Source organism: Cibotium barometz, chromosome 42, assembly GCF_041138505.1.
Source record: "Cibotium barometz isolate CiBa-2024 chromosome 42, ASM4113850v1, whole genome shotgun sequence".
Lineage (NCBI taxonomy): Eukaryota > Viridiplantae > Streptophyta > Polypodiopsida > Cyatheales > Cibotiaceae > Cibotium > Cibotium barometz.
This window is the reverse complement of record NC_141087.1, coordinates 25,016,416-25,028,539: the sequence shown is the minus strand read 5'-3', so window position 1 is coordinate 25,028,539 and position 12,124 is coordinate 25,016,416. Positions and strand designations below refer to the sequence as shown.

At 38.0% G+C, this 12,124-nt stretch overlaps 1 protein-coding gene across 1 annotated transcript in view; it reads left to right on the top strand.

Annotated features, from left to right (window-relative positions):
* The first annotated feature begins 618 nt into the window (after window positions 1-618).
* LOC147614306 (very-long-chain aldehyde decarbonylase CER3-like) overlaps window positions 619-12,124 on the top strand; it is a 35,629-nt gene continuing 24,123 nt past the window's right edge. Inside the window, exon 1 of the mRNA XM_086780438.1 lies at window positions 619-871. The gene's annotated coding sequence lies outside the window, so the exon portion shown is untranslated. The remainder of the gene's footprint in view (window positions 872-12,124) is intronic.

Genomic DNA, 12,124 nt, shown 5'->3' with positions numbered 1-12,124 from the left:
CGAAACTGCACGAAGAAGGGTGAAGGCAGATGAAGGTAGGCAGTGCGAAGGAGGGTTAAGGTAGTTGACTAGAAAAAAGGAGAAGAGGAGGAGGAAATGAGTGATGAGGTCATAGGAGAGCATGGAGAAGAGAGAAGAAAGATGGGCTTTGCATTGTGCTGTAGGAAAAGAAAAGAAAACAAATAGAGATTGCCATTTTTTTTCAAGACATTGCTTTTTGTGACTCATGTGCTGTTTTTAATTTATCAAATGTAGAAAAAAACATTTGGCGCGTCTTAATTAATTAATACACAACTACAAAATGTTGGTGGTGCATAGTATGGTTAATCCTAAGCATTGCTTTTTAATCTAAGTCTTAAATTTTTTTTTTCTTTCGAGCATTGCTTTTTGACTTTTTCTTGTATTTTCACTATTGTGATTTTGTAGTATGTCAGGTAGATTTAATTTCACATGTATATTATCTTATTGTTTTGAAACATGAACAAAGATCAAATTGACCTTTGCTAGATTTTGGTGTTTTTTTTTTGCATTTTTCAGGTTGATTTATTCAAACTGTTTTATTAAAAGTGCAACAATTAACTTATGGTGTTAATCCTAGAAATTGATTTATATAGGGAACGAGAAGAAAGTAGATTGCGTGTATCTGACCCATGCAACGGAGCTGCTGTCCACTTTCCATCTGCAATTTGGATTCCAAACATTTGCTGCGCAGCCATATGCAAAGAAATGGTACATGTGGATACTGTGGCCCGTTGCCTTGCTGATTATGGTGCTTGCATGGTTGTTTGCAAAGCCATTTATCGGCGCTACTCATTTCATCGGCAATAGCTTCGAACTACAAACCTGGGTGATCCCATGATACGAATTCCAGGTGAAACTAGCTATTTTATCCATTTTATTGATCGCTAATTTTCGCAATGCGGTGTTAACTAATTGAGCATCTTAGGTGATTCAAATGCATCTGATCTTATTATTTATTTGGGTAGTACCACTCGCGTGGTGCCCGTTGATTCCACGTTTTAAAGAAGCATCGAATTCCGTAATGTGGCAATAATTAATCACTCAATTTTTTTTCCCAAAAACTGGCTGTTTATATTAAGAAGAAGGAAGGAGACATGTTACAACATGTTGACAAATCTACAGAGACCAGAGTCTATGCACATTACATACAGATCCGCAAGCCTTGAGCTTGCCTTTGACTTAGTTGAGAAGTTTCTCTAGCTGTGAAACCAACTTTTCCCTCTTTTAATGAGTGTGGCTTTCAAAAGGCATAGAGTGCTTTGATGAGCACCACATCCTTGTAGATGACGGCCTCTCTCATCTTCCACACTTCCTGAATTTGCTGAGTGAGTTATCTGATCCTCTTGCTTTCCTTTAGCTTTTTCGTGCAGCTGATGAAGCTTGGAGTCCATATCTTTCAACTTTCTTTGTATGCATCTTTCACCTACATGAATCAAATTCTCTTTCGGCCTAAAATTGTTAGTATGCATACTATTAAAAATGGCATCAAGTCTATTTAACCATAAGCACCATAACATTTCCGTTCTCAAGACAGCCCATAGCTCTAAGGTGCACCCGATGCCTTCTCCAAGTAACAAGTTTTTCTAGCCGAGGGTGTAGCCATTCCATAGCTGAATGCACTTGGCCAATGACTCGAAACATCTCTTAGCAATAGGGCTACCATGAAAATGTGCAAGTCATCGTCCACCTCCTTGCATTTGGCACTTCCCATCCCCTATGTTTAGTCTGAAGGCGTTAAGCTGGGTCCAGATAGCTTTGAGCATGACCAACCAAGCTAGGCACGCTTTTTTTGGTTCCACATACTTATTCCATAGCTTGTCAAACAGAAGATACCATTGCACTCTATCCAGGAGGATTCTCCATCTCTTGTTTAGAGTGCAATGGATAGGATCCATCCTTTGTTTGGGGGGAATAGGGAGAAGACCTTTTTGATTCTTCCATTGGAAAGCTTCGTGCGCTGGCAAATCTTTGATCGAAAGCAGCCAAGTGTCCAATTGGTGCCACAATCTGATTCTTATCCCAATAAGGTCTAGTTCTGCATAGATCAGATCAGCTCTGGACATCCAAGCATTGATGTCTCTGTCCCAAATATCCCACCAACAGCATATTCCTTTCCTATGCATTCTCAAAGCCGCTTCAGCTTGGGCATTATCAATTGGGGGGAGGGGGATGCATGGCCACCAGATAGAGTCCTCCCGTGTACCCCCCATGTGTAGCTAGGCTTCTCGGACAGGATAAGGTCAGTCTTGATAGCATTCCAAGCGGACCAAAGCGAATGGACCAATTGACTGCCAGCCGGTTTCACCAAGTATTTGCTCGCCATAATTGTGAGCAGGGGGAGCTTCTTCCACTTGGGGAATTGTTTAAGCTGGAATTGTTCCAGTTTTTTGGTGATCAACCAGGCCCTGTCTTTAGAGCGGGAGAGAAGGCTTCTCAGCACCCACTTGGCAGCCATTCTATTAGCCAGATTAGACACGTCTTTGATTCCAAGGCCCCCTTTACTTGTATCCAAACAGCACCATTCCCACCTGACTTTAGGGATTTTCCTGATCCAGGGGTCCCCTCCCCATAGATAGTTCCTGCATAACCTTTTGAACTGCTGAAGATCAGAGTCTGGCGGTCCAGCAGCTAAGAAAGTAGATGATAGAAGGGATAATGAAGTGGTTAATTACCATCTTTCTGCCCCCAGGTTTAGATGCATTTTTGCCCATCTGGTGAGCTTCTCTTCCACCTTGTTTAACACCAACCTCCATCTTTGCTTCAGGATGACCTTGAATCCCATGGGAATGCCTAATAATCTGAAAATTACTCCCTCTTCCGGTTGTTGGCAGCCAGCTTGAATGAGCCAATCAGGAGGCTTGTCAATAAGGAACCTGATACCTGTTTTTTTATGGTTAATGGCTGAGCCAGAAGCCCTGCAGTAGATGTCCAAGCACTCCCAAAAGCACTTAATGCTTATCTCAGTATTGGCAACCATGGCATTAGTATCATCAGCAAACATTTGGGTGCATATCTGTTTATTGTTGGGTAGAGAGATACCATTCATTTTCCCTTTGTCCATCCTGTCTTTAATCAGCCAGTTCTTCAGACCATCTGCAGCAATAGCATAGAGGAGGGGTGCTAGAGGGTAGCCTTGTCTAATAGATTTGGTCAGGGAGAATGCATCAGAGAGTACCCCATTGACGTTCACCCTATCCGTGGCATTCCCACAAAGAGTACTCACCATCTGGATGAAGTACTCACCATCATACAGTCACCATCATACAGTGTAGGGATTGCATCCTTACTTTGTTTGACTTTAAGCATTTTGAACATCTTAGGAGTGGGAAGGTCAGCTTTCCCAGCTCACCTTCCTTATTGGCTGCGGTTTCCAGATCTTTAAGTTTCAGGTATAGCAAATCCCTTTTGTTTTTCCTGATTCTGGTTACATCTTTCCTAATGCAGATTAAAAGAGCTTCGGTAGATTTGATGGCCAGACTCCAAGACCTCGCCGGAGTAATGCCACAGCTGAAGAAATCAGTCCAGATTCTTTTGACTTCCTCCTGAATAATAGGCATTTTTAACAGGGCAGGATCCATGTGGAACCATTGATTAGAGACCTTTTTATCATGGTTGTCCAGCTCTAATATCACGGGGTAGTGATCAGAGAGGCAAGTAGAGATGTCAGTTCTACATTCACATCTGATGTAGGTATTGCCGAGGGTTTTGCTAATATATCCTCTATCCAATCTTGCTTTCCTGGTCAACTCCCCATGGGCTTAGTTCTGTGCCACGTGAAGTCTCCCCTATTCCCCACGTCACATAGCTCAAAGTGATCCGCGGTGCGCTGCCAAGCTAAGAGCTCTGCCCCTTTGATGATTTGTCCCAGTCCTCTTAATCTGTCATATTTGGATTCTACCATATTGAAGTCTCCCATTAGAATGATAGGATCAGGGACGCATCTCAGCGTACCCCAAGTTCTGATTCTGCTCGTCTGAGGATCTCCAGCATAAACTCCAATGAAGGAGAAGGTTTGTAAGATTCCTCTCCTAGCCCCTTTTTGATGTCTAGTATCTTCCCCTGTAATCAATCCCTCTTCAGAAATATAAAGACTTTGTTTCTAACTGTTTTAACCTAGAAAGAGAAAATATTCTAGAGAGAGAATATTCAGATTTTGAATATTTTTAGATAGAAAAATTTCTCATATTATTAAAATAAATTCCCCTGAAACAGAAATTCAAAAAGAACTTTCCAATGTGCAATTAGAATTTATTGGAAATGGGTATAAAGGACCTTAGCCTAAGGGTCTAGATTTTCAAAAATTTTTGGATTATGGTCCAATTAAGGTTCCTATGGGCCAATAGCATCAATCCATGTGTAGGGAGGAGATAAATCCAATTTGTAAAAGAAGATACCCAAAAATGAGTAAATGCTCACATAAGATGAAGAGTTGAAAATGTACAAGGTTTATTAGTAAAAAACTATGAGCAATATTAAAAATATGAGATATTTTGGGTATCCAAAAATGAGTAAATGCTCACATAAGATGAAGAGTTGAAAATGTACAAGGTTTATTAGTAAAAAACTATGAGCAATATTAAAAATATGAGATATTTTGGGTATCCAAAAATGAGTAAATGCTCACATAAGATGAAGAGTTGAAAATGTACAAGGTTTATTAGTAAAAAAACTATGAGCAATATTAAAAATATGAGATATCTTGGGTATCCAAAAAGGAGTAAATGCTCACATAAGATGAAGAGTTGAAAATGTACAAGGTTTATTAGTAAAAAACTATGAGCAATATTAAAAATGGGTATAATGATTCCATTTTGACACATATGTAAGGAAGGGGAGTTCTTTAAAGGAGGTTCATATTTCACATGCTTGAATGAGTTTTAAACTCAAAAATAATGTGATATTTTTATCTCTCCTCTCTCTTGAACCAAACCAAATCAAAATGGAACCAAACCGAATCAAAAAGTAACCAAACTAGGTCCAAATCTAGTCCAAATTCAAGCAAACTGAATTTGGAAAATTCTAGAATTCAGTTAGCTTTGGTTAGAGCTTCCCTCTCCTATAAATAGAACATGAGTCCTTTGAAAAAAATAGAAGAATTTTACTATACTAGAGTTATGCTGAAATAATGCTAATTTCTACTATTCTCTAAAATTCTCTCCAAATTGAAGAAATTGGAGCTTCCTTCTTTCTTCAATCCCCATTGGTGGCTCCATCAACATACTTAACCAATTGATTGGTTGGGGACCTCTACCGTGAACAAAGAATCAAGCAAATTGTAAGGTAAATGGTGAATTTTGATCTTTTCTATAAATTCTCAATGCTTCTCTCTTCTCAACCCCTCTCAAGCTTGAGAAGCTTAATTGGAATGGTTTTTGAATGCTATTGAGGTTAATTGATGAATGGTAGTGAAGAGTTACATAATTTGATGAATGCTATTGAAGTTAATTGATTAATGATAGTTAAGAATTACATAAATTTCTAATTATGCTTAATTCAAATGGTTTTTATGTAAACTCTCTCTCTCACTCAAGAAATGGTCATACTCATGATCCATTCTCAATCCAAATGAAGCTTTTCATAAAGCTTTTCCTTAATCCAAGATTAATCTATGCTTGAGGCCAAATTAATGGCTTTTTTCTATGCTTTTAGTTTATCTATATTGATGATTCAATCCATTATGGATTAATGATCCAATTAGGGATCATTCTAATTATTTCCTTAATGATAAGCTTTATCCCTTAGAAAAATTGAGATCTATCAGTCATAGCAGCGGAGCTATGGCAAAATTTTTATAAAAATTACGCATAAAATAATTTCATTCAAAGCATAAAAAAGAGGACTTCCTACCATATTCTAGGAATTATCATCCTAGATTAATTGAAAGAATTTCATTGTAATCATGGAGAAATTGAATTTTTATATTATGCATAAAGGATAAATTTTTATATCAAAAGTGTTACTTTTATCAATTTTTATTTTCATGCATAGAAGTATGCATAAAGAATAAATTTTTATATCAAAAGTGTTACTTTTAGCATAATTGAAATTCATGCATAGAGGTATGCATAAAAGATTATTTTATTATAAAAGTGTTACTTTTAGCATAATTGAATTTCATGCATAGAGGTATGCATAAAAGATGATTATTTTATTACAAAAGTGTTACTTTTAGCATAATTAAAATTCATGCATAGAGGTATGTATAAAAGATGATTATTTTATTGTAAAAGTTTTACTTTTAGCATAATTGAATTTCATGCATAGAGGTATGCATAAAAGTTAATTATTTTATTGTAAAAGTGTTACTTTTATCATATTGGATTTCATGCATAGAGGTATGCATAAAAGATATTCTTTTTATACTAAAAGTGTGATTTTTCATCATAAATGGATTTTATGCATAACTTAGATGCATAAGAGAAATTCTTTTATTCTAAAAGTGTAATTCCTACCAAATTGAATTTATGCATAAGAAGATGCATAAAGATTGATTTTTAATTCAAAAGTGTCATTCTCATCTAAATTGAATTTATGCATAAGAAAATGCATAAAAGATTGAAATTTAATTCAAAAGTGTCATTTTCATTTAAAATGAATTTATACATAGGAAGATCCATAAAAGATTGATTTTTTCTTCGAAAGTATTAATCTCCTTAAATAGAATTTATGCATAAATATAAGAATTCTCTTGTATTCTATAAATAGATATGAGATGTGATAGGATGTGATAAGAGGTGTATAAGATGTGATAAGAGGTGATAAGATGTGATAAGAGGTGATAAGATGCTTATGAAATAAGTTAGAAGGTGATAAGATGAATTAAGATGCCATAGGATGTGTATGGGATGAGGTAAGGCGAAAATGGATGTGATGTAAAAGATTAGATGTGAAGGCATATGGGGTTATATGAATGGGAATGTGGAAATGGATGTATGTATGTGGATGTGTGGATGTGGAAATGGGAGTGTGGATGTATGAATGTGAAAATGGATGTATGCATGAAGATGTATATGCATAGATGTGAATGTAGATGTAGATGTGGATGTATCGATGTGAATGGGAATGTGGATGTAGATGTATGTATGTATGTGGATGTAGATGTGGATGTAGATGTGGATGTATAGATGTGAATGGGAATGTGGATGTGGATGTATGTGAATGTGGATGTAGATGTGGATGTATAGATGTGAATGTGGAATGTGGATGTGGATGTATGTATGTATGTGGATGTAGATGTGGATGTATAGATGTGAATGGGAATGTGGATGTGGATGTGGATGTATGAATGAGGACGTGATAATGGATGTATGCATGTGGATGTGGATATGGATGTGTATGTATGAATGTGGATATGGGATGTGGATGTATAAATGAGGATGTGAAAATGGAGGTAAGCATGTAGATGTGGATGTATGGATGTGGATGTGGATGTGGATGTGAATATATGATATGTGATGTGAAGGAATCTGATGTGAAAATGGAGGTAAGCATGTAGATGTGGATGTATGGATGTGGATGTGGATATGGATGTGAATATATGATATGTGATGTGAAGGAATCTGAAGTGAAGAGATGGAAAATGATGTGATTGGATGAGTACACATATAAATGGAATGTGGAATAAGTAATGTGGATTAATGAGGGATAATGTGGAAAAATGAGAGTTAATATAGAAATTGTATTTGTAAACTGTTTGTAAATGCTGTTTGTAAATGGCCATTTTATGTCAAGAATGCTAGGGAAGCATATTGACCGTCTTGTGATTAGGTCGTGGAGACCTAACTGATAAAGTTGCAACTGCTGACGGAGAGTCAATGGAGGACGTCTCGCGTAGCAAGGTCGACCGAGGTCTTGACCAGCCTCGGTTTGATTAAAATGGTGAGCTTCCGGTACGGTGGATGAGGGACCAAGGAAGCGGCCTATAAGTGAAGCGCTAGGTCACCTGCGCGAAGGATCCTAGAGGGTGCTGACCATACGGTGCTCGGGCTCTGGGTCACCTAGGATACCCACACGTGCGTCGAGGAAGATATTGGAACAAGGAGTAAGAGTTGTTTTCTGAAACCGGGCATGGATCTGGTTGATTGACCTTGCTGGTCTTCAATGGATGAGTCCATGGTCCTTTTTATGGATTTGTTGGTTGATCTTGCTGATCTTCAACGAGAGTCCATCTTGATTTTTATAAGTGATTATATTGCCGAGTATTATGGGCTAGGAACTATTGAAAAGGCCCCTGAGTGGACAGGTGGTGAGCGTTCTAGTTGCCAATGATGCCATAGATACTCTGATGAAGGAATGATGGGAAATTATGAATCAACCGGATAAATTGGAAGATTGTGATCACTGGTACTATGGTTTCGTTAAAGGATTGTTTTAAAGTTAGCTGATGCTAAGAAAAAGGCAATTTCATATTGGGTGTGTAAGTGGTGTGGCTAGTTTTATATTTGCATGAACTTCCGGCTAGGGGGCCTTGGAACTCTTTTCCTTGGTACCCGGCACAAAACCTAACCAAATTCCAAATTGGATCCCATCACTACAGTGGTTGGGCAGTTGGCTAACCCATGGGATCGGATGGGGTTAGGCTGGACTGATGGATCCATAAATCGAGACTCAATTTCTGTTATTACGATAGATGAAGTAAGTCTCGGATAGTAATTGTTCTATGGATAGGAATCAACGGCTGTGCCTCTTGATGGGGAAATAAAGCGTTGATCCCAATGATCCAAATGCAAGTTTCTTCCTTGATCTGATCGAGTATCTTTATAGGTGCAGTCGGATTAGTTTGACCACTAATGGTCTTGACTACGTTAGAGTAAAAAGTTATCCTGGAGGAATCACCCGTGTTTTCCGGATAAGGGAAGTTTTTTCGGGTTCGGTTTTGGAAAAACCGACGGATTAGTCTTTTGTCCGAATATCCGTGGACGAGGCCCCGAGTGTGGGACCCTGCCTCGCGCAAGAAGTGCTAATTCCGCTGCTAGTACCCCGAATCGGTTGTGCGGTGGGGACAAGGATCTCACAGTTGGTATCAGAGCATTTGGTTAATGAGGATCAACCGAGAAGCCAAATATATCAAAAATTTATCTAGAATCACAAAAAGGTTGTAATTGTGTGATATAATTCATACAAATTGATATTCAAACTGAAAATTCGTAAATTAATAATTGGGTCTTCAAATGGAAGTACCGCAATTGTATGGAACCCTGACTTGCTTGAGGCCTAGACATGATGGTATTTACCTTATAGTTCCAAGTATCATGACTACCCGTATATACCGAGGGTATAACTGCAACTCTTTACCGGCAGTATATACGAGTAAATCTAAGACTTGAAATTATAAGCGTTAATGCTATCCAGATGATGATTTCGAATGTGGTTGATATGATTTTTAATTCTGTTTGAGAATTGATGAATTGATTTGGATTCTGATTGAAAAATGACGATTTCTGAAATTTAGTTGAAATATAATAACCTGAACAAAACCATAATGAGGATGAATGGGACGAGTCCCTGTGATGATATTCATAACTGGAATGATGATAATGAATTCAGCAAATCACTATGAGATTAGTGGATTGTGCTGTCAGATTGCTACTGTTAACACTTGATCGGTAGATCAAGCTAAGGGATGACAAATTCAGAACTTGTTTAACTGAAATTCCCGTGGAGGAATGTTCAGAAGGAAATTTTTGGTCTAATGGACCATTATCGTGTTAAAGATATGAATGATATGATCTGAATGAATTGTTATTTAATGATGAGTTCTATTTAAGGGATAATTATCCCCGTATTCTGTTGGGTTGACCAGAATATAAGGAACCCCAGAATAAATTAGATCTTAAGAAAAAGAGTTGTCCTCTACTTGGCGACATGAGAACATCTCGCACTTTTCAAATGGGGTAGAATGTAAGAATTCTTCCCAGTTTTTGAGGTATTCAGAAATAAGAACCTCCTTTCTGATCTTATAACTATTCTCTCTCTAATATATAAATTTTTGACAGAATCATGAGACGAGGAAACTGTAGCCGTCAGCAGCCAGACCTTGTCTCTGAAGATGACGAACTTGCCACCTGATGTTCGCAAGGCTCTTCATAGGACTCAGCCCCCACAGGACCCTTCAAAGGAGAAGGGGAGAACCTGGGTGAGACTGTGGAGAAATGGGTGGAAGCCATGGAAGAGTATTTTGACGTCACAGGTTATAATGAACTGAGCAAAATGGCTCTTGGCCGGTTGAAAATAGTGGAAACAGCCAGGGTAGCATGGAGGAACCACTGTGACACCAACCGTCTGAACAGAAATACTCAATCCTGGAACGACCTAAAAACCTATTTGAGAAAGAGATTTTGTCCCCCTGGATTTTTGGAAACCAAAATGAACGAATTTTTAGAGCTAAAGCAGGAGAACAAAACCATTGAAGAATATCACCAGGCCTTTGCTCTTCTACTCAAATACTCACCACCTCTAGATGAAGAACAGCTCATGGCCAGGTTCATTCGGGCAATGAACGAACCCTTGGATACACTGGTCAAAAATGCCAAACCAGTGTCCATGGCTGAAGCAATAAAAATGGCAAAGGATTTTGCCAAAGCCTTTGTAGTAAAGGTCCCACCAAAGCCTGCACCCTCTAACTTTAAAAGATTCCAAACCCAGGAAAGTACTTCAAACTTTCCATCCCAAAGAGGCAGCAAGGGCCGATTCAGAATCAAGATGCAGGAAGATTCCAAAGTGAAGGAAGACCCTTCCCCCAGAATACTTTCTCAGGAGGACCACCTATTTTAAGGATTCAGAACGATGAGCTCAGAAGTGAGAACCGGTGTTTTGGATGCCAAGGTTTTGGTCATCAGTTAAAAGACTGCCCAACTCCTACCATGTCAAGGGGACAGGGAAATATAGGACACCGAATTCAGAGACCAATCCCTTCATACCAGTCTAATCAGGGTCCGTCTCGCCCAAGCTAGGGTAACCCCAGAAGAACTCCAACTCAACCATCTGCCTCTATCCAGAGTAACCTCAGAACTCCTTTCCAGAACAGGGGCAACCAAAGAGAAAGAATTCCACCGCAAACTGCAGAGCAGCCAGAGCAGTCACAATTTCAGAAGAAGTAGAAGAGGAAAAAAGGGCAGATCTATACTACAATTGAAAACCAAGGGCTTAACCGACAGTTCTCAAGTCATCCATACTCCAGCAGAATACCAGGAAAAAAAATCGGCCGTCCACTTCCAAGGCGTAACGTTGAAAGTGATTGAAGAAGAAGAAGAAGATATAAGAGATCATACTCCACCTGCGAGATGAGGACATCTCGCGTTTTTTAAGTGGGGTAGAATGTAAGATTCCTCTCCCAGTCCCTTTTTGATGTCTAGTATCTTCCCCTATAATCAATCCCTCTTCAGAAATATAAAGATCTTGTTTCTAACTGTTTTAACCTAGAGAGAGAAAATATTCTAGAGAGAGAATATTCAGATTTTGAATATTTTTAGATAGAAAAATTTCTCATATTATTAAAATGAATTCCCCTGAAACAGAAATTCAAAAAGAACTTTCCAATGTGCAATTAGAACTTATTGGAAATGGGTATAAAGGACCTTAGCCTAAGGGTCTAGATTTTTAGAAATTTTTGGATTATGGTCCAGTTAAGGTTCCTATGGGCCAATAGCATCAATCCATGTGTAGGGAGGAGATAAATCCAATTTGTAAAAGAAGATACCCAAAAATGAGTAAATGCTCACATAAGATGAAGAGTTGAAAATGTACAAGGTTTATTAGTAAAAAACTATGAGCAATATTAAAAATATGAGATATTTTGGGTATCCAAAAATGAGTAAATGCTCACATAAGATGAAGAGTTGAAAATGTACAGGGTTTATTAGTAAAAAAACTATGAGCAATATTAAAAATATGAGATATCTTGGGTATCCAAAAAGGAGTAAATGCTCACATAAGATGAAGAGTTGAAAATGTACAAGGTTTATTAGTAAAAAACTATGAGCAATATTAAAAATATGAGATATTTTGGGTATAATGATTCCATTTTGACACATATGTAAGGAAGGGGAGTTCTTTAAAGGAGGTGCATATTTCACATGCTTGAATGAGTTTTAAACTCAAAAAT